General features: G+C 37.5%; 1 protein-coding gene and 1 long non-coding RNA gene across 4 annotated transcripts in view; one reads left to right on the plus strand and one right to left on the minus strand.

Annotated features, from left to right (window-relative positions):
* LOC124185018 (dipeptidase 1-like) overlaps positions 1–17895 on the plus strand; it is a 1685273-nt gene that overhangs the window by 1239961 nt on the left and 427417 nt on the right. The window lies entirely within an intron of this gene.
* On the minus strand, positions 17323–17700 carry LOC124185029. Its single transcript, XR_006871328.1, has 2 exons — positions 17653–17700; positions 17323–17532 (listed from the first exon to the last, which is right to left on the minus strand). It is a non-coding gene; the product is annotated as an uncharacterized LOC124185029 (long non-coding RNA).

Below are 17895 nucleotides of genomic sequence, written 5' to 3' on the forward strand. Positions count from 1 at the left end.
AATCTGCAGCATCCTCAACCTCTTCTTCATCTACACCATCCCCCACCCCCTCCGCCTCCTCATAATCTGCAGCATCCTCCACCTCTTCTTTATTTACAGCATCCTCATGTGCATTCTTCTTCTCTGTATCATTCGCACTATAGTCGGATTTATTATCGAGCGATAATCACCGCCTTTTTAGTGCTCTAGATGAGAGAGTAGGCTGGCGCCACTCATTTTCATCACACATTTTTCATCACATATTTCTAGAAAATATAGGAAATTTCAATGACGGAAAAGTTTTAAAAAGTTTTTCATGAAGGGCCTTTTTGGAAAACCATTCAATAATTATTTGATAAAAGACTCACATTATGAAACAGTTTTCTCTCCGAAACTCTTTATGTTGATTTTATTCATTTTCTTACTTTTTCCTTTAATGGGCACTTTTCACGCAATGCGAATCGATGCAGCAACTATTTCAATATATCATGAATTTGAAGCTAATAGTCGCTTTTATACAGAAAATCGTTGGTAAGTAGAATACGTCAGCCCCCCCGTACCATCCAATCATAGCACACCACCCGTAGCGGTACATTACCCATACGGCAAACTTTTTGCAAATATACCATTAATGAGCCGAATGACAGCACACGCTAATGACATCGGGATTTCCAAACCAATATCAGTAGTTAGATTTTCCAAAAGTACTGTTGAAACAGTAAATAGCCCCTCGAAAGATTTTCAATACCGCTAATTGGATTTTTCGACAAAACCTTATGTGAATATTTTATTATTAGACCAAATTCTTCTATTGAATGAATAACGGTGCACGCTAATGACATCGCGATTTCCAAACCAATACCACGAATTATATTTTCCGCAACTAGCGCTGAAACAGTGAATAGCCCCCTCCAAATATTTTCACCACGTGTCGGCACCCATGTATAAGGCCAGCGAACTCAATGGAAGCTCAGTATTCGTCTACAAAGTTTTCCAATTGCAACACTAAAGTCATGTCAGGCGAAGCTTGCATGAATGTCGTCGACGCGATAAGAGGCGTTTATGATTTGGTGCATACCATGGCACTAGGGCACGAGCGTCACAGAACCGCGGATCATTGGATCACCATGGGGACCACAAATATGCAACATTTACCTGATGTCACCATGAGACCGAGGACGACCATTAGTGAGAAACACCGCATCCAACATTCGATAACACTCCTGCGATCTTGGGTAGAGAAATTCTGGAGGCTCCTCATCACCGAAGCCGGCTCCAGCACTTCAGCGAGCGATAATTGCGCACAATGGGGCGATGCGGACAGTGCCTTCGCCAGCCGAATTCAGACGGGTGTTATATCAAATTTACAACACCTCGATTTGCACGATTTTTTCACTGATGCAAAGTGCCTGGCAATTGAGCGTTTGGATGCAGCCGTGCAAACGGATGGCAACATCAAGGTGAACGGTAATTCATCGTGCAAATTCGGAAACTTCAAAAATGGCGTAAGAATAGTGATTATTATACCAACCACCAATCTCAGCCAGTGGTTTGTCGATAACATCGCCGATCGTCTCATGGTAAAGGTGAAGGAATTCCAGCATTGCGATTCCGGATGGACCATGATTGAAATTATCAACCTCGCCGTCAACATCAACAAATATGATCCGCTGCGTGGAGGTGTATCAACATTCACGGCATTGCCGAGAGAGATTCAGCAAAGGCACGTAGTGGTCAATATAATAAACACGGGACGAGCATTGTTTTTTGTGGTCAGTTAACGCAGCGCTGTACGCAGTACTGGAACTCGCAAACAAACGCCGACTGGCCGGCTATCCGCACTTCAGCACGTGGTTACAATATGCGGGGATGAGTTTCCCCACACCTTTCACCGATATCCCCAGGTTTGCGATACAAAATAATTCAGCTAATAATGTTTATGGGCTTGACTCGAATGTGATAGCGCCCCTATATTTGAGCAAAAATTTTTTTTCGGACAGACCGACGATTCATTGGCTTGCTGTAAAAAACAAAATCAACGTGGACAATGACAACGAACTTGATGCGCATACTATGTTCTATTATGCTTGGATTCGAAATCTTTCGCGTTCACTTAGCAGCCAACTATCGCGACACAGGACTGCGAAATTTTTATGTGACCGATGTCTATGCCATTTTCAACAAGAATCGTCATATCAAAATCATATACAAGATTGTCAGAGCGCAAATAATTGCAGAGTAGATCTGCCCGACAAAGAGCATAACATTATGAAATTCGAGAATTATCGGTATAAAGAGTCTGTTCCATTCACCGTCTATGTCAATCTTGAGTGCATCCTCGAACCTATGGTTAATGATGCGCAAAAGCATGCCCCGCACAGCGCGGCGTACTATGTTCACTGTGACTTTGACGATTCTTTGTCCTGATTCCACCTGAACCGCGGTCCTGATTGCATTTCATGGTTCGTCAACGAATTACAATCTCTAGCCATAACCATCAAAGGTTATTTGACTGAAGTTGTGCCAATGGAGCCATTGAGTGCTGACCAAGAACAGCAGTTCAGAGTGGCGGAAGTTTGCCATATCTGCGAAACATCGATTGCATTTACCGATGTGAAGCACCGCGATCATCACCATTTCACGAGTAAATATCGCGGTACGGTACATCAGGGCTGCAATCTATATTATACAAAGTCACACATTATACCGGTTGTCTTCCACAATTCGTCGGGCTATGACGCACATTTTTTAATACGTGATTTGGCAACGTCCATAGAGGTATCGATTACTCTTTTTCCGATCAACAAGAGGAAGTATATCGCATTTACGAAGGAGATCAACGGTACAAAAGTGAAATTGCGCTTCATCGATTCGTTTAGGTTCATGGCTAGCAGCATCGATAAACTTTCATCACATTTGGGTGACGTTGATAAACAAGTGACGCGTAAATTTTACGATAATGCCGAGGAATTCGAGCTTGTAACACGCAAAGGTGTATTCCCATATGAATATGTCGATAATTGGGCGAAACTGAATGAGCAGCAATTACCGGATAAAGATAAATTTCACTCAAATTTGAACGATTCGGACGTTTCCGACGAAGATTATGCGCACGAGAAAAATGTGTGGCAAAAATTCGAGTTAACTACGCTTGGCGAGTATTCAGATTTATATCTGAAAACTGATGTGCTGCTTTTAGCAGATATTTTCGAAAACTTCCGCCGTAATTGCTTCTCAACCTACAATCTCGATCCTCTGCATTATCACATCGCGTCGGGGCTTGCTTTCGACGCGATGCTCAAATGCACGCAAGTTGAGCTCGAATTGCTGACAGACATGGATCAAGTATTGCTCGTCGAGAAAGGTATCAGAGGTGGTGTGGCGCAATGCTCCAACCGTTACGCTAAAGTCAACAATCCCTACTTGAGCGAAGATTTTGATCAAGCACAGAAACCACGTTTTTGATGTATTTTGATGTAAATTACTTGTATGGTGCAGCTATGAGCCAATATCTACCATCAGGGGATTTGAATGGGTGTATGATCTGCAATTAGATTTGCTAACCATTCCAGATGACTCCCCGGTTGGATATATATTGGAAGTTGATCTGGAATATCCAGCCGAACTTCACCATACGCATCGAGATCTCCCACTTTGTCCTCACCACTTCGTTCCCCCAAACAGCACGCAATCCAAATCAATACCAACCGTCCTATCGCGCGTCCTTGGCATGAAATTGCTTGAAGTTCACCGAATTTTGATATTTAGTCGATCCCCGTGGTTAAAAAAGTAAACTGATTTGAGCTCGGATATGCGAAAGAAATCACGCAATGAATTCGAGAAAAATTATTTTAAATTATTGAACAACGCGGTGTTTGGGAAAATGGAAAATGTGTATAAGCAAAAAGATATCAAGTTGGTTACGGAATGGAAGGGTCGATGGGGCGTGAGATCAAGGATTGCACAGCCCAATTCTCATAGCCGCACCATATCCGATGCTGATATGGTTATAATTGAACTGACTCGGCTGAACGTTAAATTTAAAAAACCGATGCAAACAATGGCAAGATCATGACCGAGTTTGTGGGATTGCACGCCAAACTCTACGCCTTCCGAATTAAGACTAAAGGCGGCGATAATAATGGTGATGAGAATAAATCCAAAAGCGTTATGAAGAAGCGAATAGTATCAAAGGCTTGTCACTTCGAAATTTCAAATTTGACGATTATAAGCGGTGTCTTTTTGATCAGACGGATCTGCAAATGCAACAATGTCTGATCCGCAGCAAAAAGCACGAGGTGAGCACTATCAAACAAGAAAAGTGGGCATTGAGGAGTAACAACGATAAACGGATAATTTTGCGGAATAAAACTGATACACTCCCTTGGGGATGTCGAGGACTATGAAATGTAAATATTGTAAAAATTGTTTTTCTTTGTGAATATTGTAAATTTTATGTTGATATTATAAGTTTTATGCAGATATTGTACATTTCATTTGAAGCAAATACTGTAAATAATATACATTTGAAACATGGCAAATAACGCCAATTTTGAAAGTGTCATTTCATCCAATATAATTGTTAAATATTGAGGTTGGATCATTGAAATAAATATATTCGTGAGGTTTATTATATATAACGATAACAATAATTAAATTATTTATTGATAACTGTGAAAGATTCTTAAGATATATGAGGATTACAATATGTATGTATAAGCCATAGCGAGATGCGCTCTCTCTCTATCTACATGGCTGACTGACTGTATTACGCTATACATGCGCGCACACACACACTCATACTATACACACCTAGCGGCGCGCGCATCCTCACTCATGGATATATCTTGTTACATTTGTATGTGTGCAGTATGGCAATTACGTATAATTCAACACACCTCCTTAATTCCATACTGTACAACTCTATCTTCGGTAAACAGTTAATTTTCTGAATACAACCAAAATACTTTTCTTTTCATATCATAAAATTAAATTAACAAATTTTTCTTTTCTCAAAAAAACTTTGATAAGTATAGTAATAACAATCGTAATAATTAATTATTCAAATTTAACAATAATATTATTCTTTCAAACTTATATCTACCTAACGCTTTTGTAAAGATATCAGCTAAATTATTTTCAGTATCAACTTTTATAATATCAATTTCTTTCTTATCATAACATTCGTTTACAAAGTGATAATGTATTTCAATATATTTGGATCTTTTAGTTAAATTACCATATTTTGCAATCAAAACTGCACCAGAATTGTCTTCATATATTTTTATCGGTAAATCAATTTTTACTTTGAAGTCTTTAATCAAGCTTTTTATGAATTTTACTTCGCTCACTGCCTCTGATAACGCTACATATTCGGCAGATGTCGATGATTTTGTTACACTATTTTGTTTTTTTGTTTTCCAATAAATTATGTTTCCATAAAATCTTATTGCAAATCCAGTAGTGGATTTTCTATCATTTGTGTCACCTGCCCAATCTGCATCAACAAAACAATCCAAAATGTCAGCTTTCAAATTTCTTTTGTAAGTCACCTTTAAACTTCTTGTAAGATACAAATATTTCAAGACTCTCAATGCATATTTATAATGTATGTCGTTATAACAATTTTGAAACCTACTCAAGTAATTTACGCTGTAGCTTATATCAAATCTTGTACATGTACTTATATACATTAATGCTCCTATCAAGTTTCTATATTTTATATTATTTGATGCTGATTGTGCGGGTTCAATATTCAAACTTTGTTCCATCGGTGTATTATACAATTTACTTTCAATTATTTGGTAATGTTTCGCTAATGACTCAATATATTCACTTTGATCTAATGTCATCATTTCATTTTTATAATCATATTCAATATTTATTCCTAAATACGTTTTCACTTTACCCAAATCTTTCATTGCAAATCTCTGACTTAATTTTACTTTTATTTCCTTAATTTTATTCTGATCTTTTCCGCAAATTAATAGATCATCTACAAACAAAATTATATATATTTTCTCGCCATTTGCCTCTTCCAAGATATATAAACAATAATCACTATTGCTCCTTTGAAAATTCAACTTTGTAATATATTTGTCAAAGCATTCATACCACGCTCTCGGGCTCTCACGCAATCCATACAACGCTTTTTCCAATTTATACACTCTGTCAGTTTTATCGTTGTAGCCATCGGGTTGTTTGACATAAATTTCTGACTTAATCGCACCGTTCAAAAAGGCAGTTTCAACATCCATCTGTTCAATCATATATTTATTTTGAACGCAAAAGGCTAATAACAATTTCAATGTTTGTAATCTCGCAACTGGTGAATATATATCTTCAACAATTTCCTTTTGTTGGAAACCTCTAACTACTAATCTTGCCTTTTTTAAATTATTCGATTTGTTTGTGTATACCCATTTGACATCGATTATTTTTTGTCTTTTGATTTGTTTACAAGTTTCCAAGTTTTATTTTTATTTATACAATCGATTTCTCTTTGCATTGCTTCTTTCCATAATTCAGACTCATTGCTACTCAAAGCTTCGTCATATGTCTTTGGGCTATTCTCGCTTACAAAATTTACATATATGTAATAGGTTTCTCTATTACCATAATAACCCCATCGGTCGGGTTCTTTTGTTTGTCTGTTAGACTTTCTACGAGTTGGAATTTCTGTCTCTTCGCAATCTACAAAATTTCCCGAGTCGTTACTTGAATTTATTTCTTTTTCAATTTTTGGACTTTTCTTTGGACTTGATTTTTCCTTGGGACTTGGACTTTTTATTTTTACTGGACTCTCAATTCTATCATCAAAAACGTCATCCTCTACATCGTTATCATTCATTTCACTCTCATTTTCACTCTCATTATTTCCTTTAAAGCCAATCAAATTTTCATGTTTTTCGATTATATCTACATGTCTCGCTATTTTTACTCTACCGTTGTACAAAACTCTGTATCCTACATTCTCATATCCAACTAATATTCCACAATCTGATTTTATATCCCATTTATTATCTCTTTGGCTCTCATCAATTTTGAAAAATACTTTGCTTCCGTACAATTTTAAATTTTCAATATTAGGCCTTTTTCCAAAAAAAATTTCATAAGGGCTTTTCCTTTCAAAGGTATTTGCTATCGTTCTATTTTTTAAATAACTTGCTGTTAAAATTGCTTCCGGCCAATATCGAATATTTAATCTTGCGTCCGCCAGTAAGCATCTCGCTGCGTCCATAATTGTTCTATTAAAACGTTCAGCTGTTCCGTTAAGCTGATGTACATATGGGGGGCATTTATCCAAGATTATCCCTTTTTCTCTGATAAGATTGAAAATGTCTCTATTTATGTATTCTTTTCCATTGTCACATCTTAATTTCTTAATTTTCTTTCCAGTGAAATTTTCAACCTTATTTATATAGTCCAAAAAACATTGATAAACTTGACTTTTATATTTTATTGTATAAACAATTGAAAATTTGCTATAGTCATCGATGAAACTAACGAAATAACAAGAATTATCATATCCAATATTTTTCTGCGGACCATTTACGTCTGTATGTACAATTTCTAGTATTTCTCTCGCTCTACTTCTATCATTCTCAAACGGTAAAGCATGCATCTTATTTTGTATACATGTACCACATCTCAAGTGAACATTCTCTAATTTTTTCGGGATTCCATCTACATAGTTTTCTCTACACATTGTATTTAAATAATTGAAATTGATATGTCCTAACATTCTATGGTACCTTTCTTTTTCAGTCATTGTTTGTGTACTATTTGCATTGTGATTATTTTTCAAGACATAACTCTCTAATTTGTAAAGTCCATTTTCTTTGTAAGCTATTCCAACTATATCACCAAATTTATTGTAAATACACGATTTTTCTCTAATTGAAACAATTTTGTAATTATCAGTAATTCTCGCGTAGCTTAACAAATTTTTGTCCATTTCTTTTACATAAAATACGTTTGATACAGGTATTTCAAATTCTTTACCATTTACTATTAAATAAATCAAGACTTTTCCTACTTTTGTAACCTTTAATGGTCTGCCATCTCCTACTTTAACTACAACTGGTTTTTGTAAATCTGAACTCTCAAAAAAATATGAATCATCATTTATTATGTTATCCGAACAACCGCTATCAAGAATCCATTCCATTTTGCACAAATCATTCATAAATACTCTACTTTCATACTCGCAAATTTTACTATTCATATTATTTTCAACGACATTTTCATTTTGACATTCTAATTTCGCAAAAAAGGTTTCATTTGACTTATAATTATTTTCTTCGTTGTACGTATACCTCGCGTTGTGGTAGTTACCGTTGTTGTTGTTGTTGTTGCCATAACCTCTTCCGCGACCTCTTTGACCATAGCCTCTCTCGTTGTAACCTCTACCTCTTGATTGTGTGAAGTTACCTCTGCTCGTGTTATAACCTCTTGGCTGATACGTCTCTTCGTATTGTCGTCGTTGGTGTTGATGTTGTTGTTGCTGGTAGTGACCACCTCCTGGCCACCTACCCCTCTGATTGAAGCCGCCACGACCTCGACAATCTCTTGCATAATGTCCCCTCTTGTGACATCTATTACACTCCACGTCACGAACTTCAGTTTTGAAAACACTTGATTTTATATGATTGTTTGACATTTTACTTTTAGTTTCATACATCACAATTTTATTTTTCAAAAATTCACAATTTTGTTCCGTATCTTCAACACTATCGATAATATCACCGAGATAGCTGAGTGAATCAGGCAGTGTTTTTATGAGATAGTCCAATTTTTCTCTCTCTTTTACTGTAGCACCAGCGTTTTTCAATTCGTTTATTAGTTTTTCAAATTCAAAGAAAAATGCACTCGAATTTTCAAAGTCTTTTAAGCGTAATCGATCAAGTCTATTTCTAACACAAATTTGTAAACTCGTTGACGGTTTCAAGTAAATTTGGTCGAATTTGTGCATAATTTTATACGCGGTATTCTCGTCGCCGACAAACTCGAGTTGCTTATTCGAAATACTTGAATATATATAGTTCATTGCTTTTATGTTAGCTTCTTTCCACGTCGTTTCATCATCTTTGTTCGATTTTTCGCGTATCGCATTGTCTTTGCACTTCTTCCACTCTAGGAATAAAAGTATCCTCTTTTTCCATTTATCGTAATCTTGACCGTCAAAAACGGGTACCGACATTTCGTCCGACTTTGTCATTTTACTCAGCTTCGCTATATGTGCTACTTTTATCAAAATTTAATATCAATCTTTATCCGCGCGCATCTCGTTCAATTTTTATTTATTTTGAAAAATTCTTTTTACACAACAATCTTTAAGGTTTATTTTATTCGTAATCGTTTATATTTTTCATTTTTATTTAAGCACACAGTTTCTTTTTTCACTTCAACTTTTTTTTTCTATACACCACGTGTTTCCATTGTCTCAAAAGTTCGTTTTTTTCGTTTAAATTATCATTTTATTTTACTCGGTTCTTCACAGTTTTCATTTTTTTATTGTTCTTTACCTGATTCACTATTCACTTTTTCATACTTTTGCAGTTTTTCTTACACCACGTGTATACCTTAACCTCTCACTTTTTCACAACCATGCGCTTTGCTACCATGTTAAATATTGAGGTTGGATCATTGAAATAAATATATTCGTGAGGTTTATTATATATAACGATAACAATAATTAAATTATTTATTGATAACTGTGAAAGATTCTTAAGATATATGAGGATTACAATATGTATGTATAAGCCATAGCGAGATGCGCTCTCTCTCTATCTACATGGCTGACTGACTGTATTACGCTATACATGCGCGCACACACACACTCACATACTATACACACCTAGCAGCGCGCGCATCCTCACTCATGGATATATCTTGTTACATTTGTATGTGTGCAGTATGGCAATTACGTATAATTCAACAATAATATTATAAGTTTAATGTTATTGCCTGCCAATATAAACTAATTACAGGTCAAAATGAAAAATAAAAATGCATTTCGTATGATTTATGTATACATATATATGGGTCATTCCAACAATTATCGAGTGAAGTTGTGCCGGGGGGTCTGAACTTTATATAACAAAAAATTTTATTGAAAAGTACATAACAAAGAGAGCTTTCATGATTTTTTTCAAATTTTTTCGTTCAACCCTTTCGAAGATACAGTAGATCGAAAATTGCAAGATTTGCAATTCTTGACTTTAGATATTAAAAATATCAACCCCTTGTAAGATTTCTGAGAATAAATGAAATTATCGTTTTTGTGTAAAAATGTCTCAGCTTTCTTAAAAAATTATTTTCAATTTCCCTCAGTGTCGGGAAAACCCTGAAAAATGAGGTGAAAAACTAAAAAACGCTTTTTCTACCAATGTATCATTTTCTATATTTTTTAAAATATTTTTTCGAAAAGTTCAGACTTTTTGACATGGAGAATGTATTTTTTTATTCTGGGATTATTTAAAAATAAACCATAGCAAAATAAAGTTGAAAGTTCTGTGATGAATTGCCGATCTGTATTGTGCTACCGTCACGGTCGTCGCACGTACTATCTAATGAAGTTTGAAAATGTCTGTACAAAACATGATATTCAACGATTATATAGTAAATATATATGTTCAAAGTGTGAAGTGCGTAAGAAATAAAAATTATTACACAAAAGAGTTATGACAAGGGTCAAATCTTCATCATCTGAACTCTTTTGTCACTGTTGACATAGAAACATTTCTTACAGTAACAGAACCACGATTCTTGGCATCAGGGATAGTACAATACATAGATTGTGTCTTTTTTACAGCTACAGCATTTGCAAATCTTGAATTTAGCTGTGCCGCGCGTACTTCGTATTTCTCATTTGAAATGAAAGTGAAATCAACGTTTTTAAATGACTCACGTGCCCAGTCATACAATGCCAAGGATGATGAAATTTCATTTCTCGTGCCCATTTGAAGAGATATCCTTGCAGCGGGACGTTTGATCGTGCCTGCTAACCCGTCACATGCTCCTTTACCATGGGATGTAACAATGAAATGCCATTCAGCCTTTAGCCCAAAATCATTTACGTGGTAGCACAAATTGATGAATGCCGATTTGTTCTTGAACTGTTGTGGTGCTCCATCCGAAAAATAATATATCTTTGAAACATTCTGGAATTTGTGTTGATAGTTATCGTGCGACGACCGAGACGGCAGCACAATACAGATCAGCAATTCATCACAGAACTTTCAACGTTATTTTACTATGGTTTATATATATTGTTACAAAGGGTGAAATCACCCCTTTTGTCCCCTCTTTAATGATCTAGTAGTCGGCATAGATAAAAGACGTTTATAAACCTCTTATGTCTTTAAAAAGAATAAGGTTGCTGCGCCAACCGATATTATTGTAAAAACAGTCTTGTTTCAGACTTTAAACAAGAAACACGTATATTGCATTAAAAGCATTTATCACGATATTTTTGTTCACGCCTTTGATTCGATAATAAGTAAACTCGCGGATCCATATTTTATTAACGTAACGCCTAAATCGTTACAATTGGTGTCAGAAGTGGGATCTTGAGTTCTTATTAATTGAGTCAATTCAGTGCACGAACTTTAATTATGAGTAGCAGTCGTTTGACGCGCTCACGACGAAGAGAAAGAAGCGGAGAAGAACCTTTCGTTACGGAGAATCCGCGGGTCCCTGAAACAATTCCATCACCTTCAGTGGACCCTCTTCCAATTCCTTCGTCAATTTCGCAACTTGATCTGTTAAATATCTTAACACAACAACAAGAAGCGGCAAGACAACAACAAGAAGCAGCTACTCAACATCAACAACAACTAATCCAGCTGCTTCAAGAACAACAAGAACAACGGAAGCGAGAAGGGGAGGCTCGAGAGCGTTCCGAGACTAGTCTTCATGAACTGCTCCGGACGACTGTGGTGGCTCTTCAGTCCGTTCATCAGATGAGCGGCACTGGAGGACCAGCTGTAACACCGCAGGGTTCCAGAGTTGTTACTCCGCTTCCCTCTCCTGTTCCCTCTCCTGTTCCCGTTCCTACTGTTCAGGAGGTTCAACATCCAGGTCGATTCCAGGATGTTCCTGAATCAAGGTCTGTGCCTTTTATTAGGAGAGTAGATGAATCTCCAATTAGTAGAATGAGAGTAAATAATGAGGCTGGTTTGTCCGAGTCTTTGCCTCAAGTTCGACCTCAATATTCTCATTTTAATCAATTAAATAATTCAGGATTTCCTGAGGTTGCTTCTCAGATTAATGAGAAGCCTCTTTATCCTTTAAAACCGCCAATTTTTGACGGAAAAGTTCCATGGGCAGATTACGAACGCCAGTTTAATACAATTGCTAAACATAATCAGTGGGACTCCGCCATGAGGGCCCACAGTCTTGCCTCCTGTCTTCGAACGCCGGCTTTGAACGTTTTAACGGCGTTGTCTAAGGAAGAAATCTCTGATTATGAAAAACTTAGTTCTGCATTAAAGTTGAGGTACGGAAATGACCACTTAACAAAACTGTACACAGCACAATTACAGACGAGAAGACAAGGACGAGACGAAGACCTTGCGTCTCTTAGTCAGGACATTGAACGGCTTTCTCGTATAGCTTTGCCGGATCACGAGCCGTCTCGTAACTTATTAGCAACGCAAGCTTTTTTGAATGCGATTAATGATCCGGAAATTAAAATGGCCGTTGGAACGTCGGGCCTCACTTCTCTGCGGGAGGCAACCGCCAAAGCCCTCGAGGTGGAGGCAATGAGAAAGCAATATTTTGGGTTAAGCAAACTTCGTCGGATTGAGGTGTCTGAAAACACCTCAGGAAGACAGAGTTTTGAATACTCGGAAGAGCCAAAACCTCAAAATTATAAAAATAGAAATAACGGTAACAATTTTAAACCAAGAAATCGAGGTTCTTTTCAAAACCGTCGAAACGAGCGTATAAATAAAAACGTGGTCGTGACAAGTCAAACTAGCTTGACTTGTATATTTTGTAAAAAAACAGGTCACGACGCCAATCATTGTTTTCTAATTAAAAAAATTAGTGGAAAACCGATGCAAGGCTCGAATCCAAATTCTTATAATTGGCGTAAGAAAAATATAGAAAAAGGGGAAGCAGATCCTCAATCGAGTTCTTCAACAGGAACTCACTCAAAAAACTAGTTTCAGATGATTTGTCAGGGCGAAAATCATCGCAGATTGTTAATAGTGAAAGCCCTCTTAGAGAACAGTTTTTAATTAGAAGTCTACGACAGTCTGGTCTTTACGCGCGCGGTACTGTGAATGGCGTCGATTGTCTGTGGGTAATAGACACGGGCGCAGAAGTAACCGTAGTTCGATCGGATCTCTTTAAATCCGATGACCGGATTGTTCCCTCTTTTTCTCTGCGAACAGCCACTGGAAAGACGACCCCGGTTTTGAGACAGGCTACTGTCCAAATTAACCTTTTTGGGTGTATCGACTCTCCACATAAGGTTTTTATAGCAGATATAGAGGATGAAGGTATTTTGGGAATAGACTTTCTTACAGCCCATAACTGTGTTATTTCGACTAAGAGAAATTCACTAGCTTCAAACAATCGCGAAATAACTCTTTGTACAAATAGGAATGGAATTTATTGGACTCCTCCTAGAATTCGAGAAATAGAACTGTCGGAAGATGATTTGCAACAACATTTTCCTCTTCATTTACGGAGCCTTGTCGAGAAATCTTCGATTTCGTTAAATTTAGCTCAGGAAGAATCGTTTAAATCTCTTTTACTAGAATTTAAAGATTCTTTTGCGAAAGATAGTAGTGATAAGGGCCGATGTACTTCTGTCAAGCACAAGATCGATGTCGGAGAGAGTTCGCCAATTAAACAAGCTCCTCGAAGACTTGCTCTCAACGCCCGAGAAGAGGTGAAGAAGCTGGTGGAAGACATGTTAAAGAACGATGTTATTGAACCATCGTCTAGTCCCTGGGCCTCACCAATCGTCCTTGTTAACAAAAAGGACGGATCCAAACGATTTTGTATCGATTACAGGAAGCTGAACGATATAACGAAGAAAGATTCTTACCCTCTACCCAGAATCGACGAGACACTCGACCTGATAGCTGGTGCAACTTGGTTCAGCACCATAGATCTTCAGAGCGGATACTGGCAGGTCGAAATGGATCCTCTAGATAAAGAAAAAACAGCTTTTGTTACGGGTTTAGGAGGATTATGGCAGTTCAAGGTTATGCCGTTTGGTTTGAGTAATGCCCCGGCTACCTTTGAACGAATGATGGAGGCTGTTCTCCATGGGCTCACGGGCAAAATATGCCTCGTTTATTTAGACGATATAATCGTTTTTGGCAAGAACTTTGAAGAAGAAGTTCAAAATCTCAGACAAATTTTCGCTAGGCTGAAGCAAGCAGGTCTGAAAATGAGCCCGAAAAAATGCCATCTGTTCCAGAAAGAAGTAGGCTTCCTCGGACATATCGTTTCAGCACAAGGTGTGAAGACCGACCCATCCAAAATAGAGAAGGTTTCTTCTTGGCCGACACCTAAGAATAAAGAACAAGTTCAAAGCTTTTTAGGCCTTTGTACGTATTACAGAAGATTTGTAAAAGGTTTCGCTAGTATAGCTAAACCTCTCCATCATTTGACCGGAATCAAGATTTCTTTTGACTGGACCCCGGAATGCGAAGAGGCTTTTAAGAAATTAAAAGAAAATCTTATTTCTTCGCCGATTTTAGCTTATCCAGAGGTCGAAATTCCTTTTATTTTAGATACGGATGCATCTCTTTCAGGAATAGGCGGGGTTCTGTCACAAATTCAGGGAGGTCAAGAGAGAGTGATAAGCTATTTCAGCAGAGTTTTGAGTAAAACCGAGAGAAATTATTGTGTCACTCGTAGAGAGCTTTTAGCTGTTGTTAAGACCGTAGTACATTTTCACCATTATTTGTACGGTAGGAAATTTTTAATACGTACAGATCATGCTTCTCTCAGGTGGCTACTTTCGTTTAAATCTCCCGAAGGTCAGGTAGCTAGATGGTTAGAAAGGCTCGGTCAGTACGATTTTGATATTCGTCATCGAGCAGGAATTCATCATGGAAACGCCGATGCTCTCTCTCGAAGACCCTGTGAGGAAATGCCAGAGTGTAAACAGTGTGCACGATTAGAGAAAAATCGTGACCCCTCTCTTGTAATACGGAAGATTTCTTTCAAAAATAACCAGGAGGAATGGAGAAAATCGCAACAAGAGGACGACACTTTGAATCAAGTGAAGTCTTGGAAAGAAGCAGAAACTCGCCCGGACTGGCAGGATATATCTTTAGCCGAGCCAGATTTGAAAATTTATTGGGCTCAATGGGACTCTATTCTTTTAATTGACGGAATTTTATACCGAAAATGGGAATCTGCAGACTTGAAAGAAATCAGGTGGCAACTTTTGGTACCCAGGTCACGAGTTCCAGAGATTCTTGCTCTTTATCATGATTCTCCTGCGGGCGGACACTTCGCTTCGAATAAAACTCTGGGCAGAATTCGCAACTTCTACTTTTGGCCCCGTTGCCGGATAGACGTTGAAGATTGGTGTCGAAGATGTCGAATCTGCACGGCAAAGAAAGGACCTCGAGCGAAGGGACAAAGCTCTCTTCAAATTTACAACGTGGGAGCTCCATTTGAAAGGATAGCAATGGATATTCTTGGACCTCTCCCGATAACCCATTCTGGAAATAAATATGCTTTGGTTATTGCTGATTATTTTACTAAGTGGCCAGAAGTGGTTCCTCTCGCTGATCAAGAAGCCTCTACTGTAGCGCAGGCATTCGTTAAAGAATTTATTTGTAGACACGGAGTTCCTCTAGAACTTCATACTGATCAAGGCCGAAATTTTGAGTCGACCTTAATGAAAGAGGTTACTCAAATTTTAGGGGTTAGAAAAACTCGTACAACTCCTTTGCATCCGCAATCTGATGGCATGATAGAGCGTCTGAATCGGACTTTACTACAATATTTGTCGTCCTTCGTAGAGCAGAATCAGAGAGACTGGGACTCCTGGATCCCTTTCTTCCTCTTATCTTACAGATCTGCGATTCACGAGACGACGAAACAGACGCCAGCCCTCATGCTTACTGGAAGAAATCTTCGTCTTCCGTCAGATTTAGAGAAAGGCCCTGTTCCTGTGCAAAGACAGCATCAAACAGATTATGCCTTTTCATTACAACAACGCTTAGAAGAAATTCATCACTTTGCTAGGAATAGAATTTCTATGGCTTCAGATAAATTGAAAACTCGTTATGATATTCGAGCCAGAGAGTTAAAATTTAACCCTGGAGATTCTGTTTGGCTCTTTCAACCTCGAAGACAGAAAGGACGATGTCCAAAGCTACAAAGAAATTGGGAAGGCCCTTACTTAGTGGTTAACCGGATAAATGATGTTGTTTATAGAATCCGAAGATCTCCTCATTCGCGTCAGAAAGTGGTTCACTTGGATCGTCTTGCTCCTTTTGAAGAGGATCAACCTGGAACAATTTCTCCACGACCAGGGACATCCTTCGAGGTTAGATCTTCAAACGAACACCCTTGACGACTGTGATCGACTTGACCTTCTTTACAGTCGGTCATCGATTGGGAGAAGAATTTACCTTTCGGAATTCGTTTGAGTAAAACTCGACCGCTTACGATTATTATTGAAGGAAATATCGGATGCGGAAAAACAACTTTCACTAAGAGGTTTTTAGCAGATCGCCAGGTCTGTACACTTTTAGAACCTCTTGAAGAATATCGAAATGTAGCCGGAATTAATCTTTTAGATTTGATGTATCAGAACCCAGATCGTTATTGCTATTATTTTCAACATTTCGCTCAAATGGTTATGTTAGATAGACATCTGCAGACGACTTCATTGCCTGTAAAGGTGATGGAAAGATCGATATTCAGTAGCAATTGTTTTGTAGAAGCTCGTCGAAGGTTAGGTAATTTTCGCGACTTCGAATCTCATTTATTGACAAAAAATTTTGATCTTCTCATTCGCTCGCCTGAGCTCAGAGTAGATTTGATTGTTTATTTGCGAGTTTCCCCAGAAACTTCTTTCACTCGAGTCAGTTCCCGTTCTCGTGAGGAAGAATCGAGTATTTCTTTAGAGCTACTCAGAACTATCCATGAGGTTCATGAAGATTGGCTAGTAAAACAAACCTTTTCTTCTTTATCGGCTCCTGTTTTGGTTATCAATGCAGAATCTGCAGCCGATCAAGTTTATTCTAGCTTCTGTTTTGCAATGACACACGGATAAAGTTAAACCTTTCAATTTAATTTTATTTTATTTACATTTTCAAGAATATTTGAACAGTTTGAACAGAATTTTTTTTGAATATTTGAACAGAACAGAAAAACTAAATAATTTGAAAGTGGTATGCGGTTTTAATAATTGTTTTTAATTCAATTTTTACGGCTTCACATTCGGAGCAGCCTTCCGTCGGTTTTGCAATGAAAATGAGACTATCTTTGCAAACGTTGCAGGTCGTATTGTCCTTCAGAAAGGTTACGTGTAGGTCAACTTCACCTCGCGGATGTTCAGGACTGGAATTTTCACAATAATAAAAAAAAAAAAAAAAAAAAAAAAAAAAAAAAAAAAAAAAAATTCAATTTAAATTTCTATTTAAATAAGGGGTTGTTTCTTGTGTTTGTTTTTCCATTTACCTGCGGGTACAGCATGACGTGCACAGAAGACCAATTTTCCCTTCTTCGATGCGAAAATCGAAAAACCCACAAGAAAACTTTTTCCATGAGTTCTGGAATACGTTTTCTAATTCTTCTTCTGACAAGTTTTTTAAACTAATAAAGTCAAAGGTTTGGGCTAATATTCCCGCGTTTATTAAATTATGAATTTTTGACATGGTTCTTCTTACTACGGAAGCTTGATAATGGGTTGTTATTTCTGGG

The sequence above is a fragment of the Neodiprion fabricii genome, chromosome 6, assembly GCF_021155785.1.
Source record: "Neodiprion fabricii isolate iyNeoFabr1 chromosome 6, iyNeoFabr1.1, whole genome shotgun sequence".
Taxonomy (NCBI): Eukaryota; Metazoa; Arthropoda; class Insecta; order Hymenoptera; family Diprionidae; genus Neodiprion; species Neodiprion fabricii.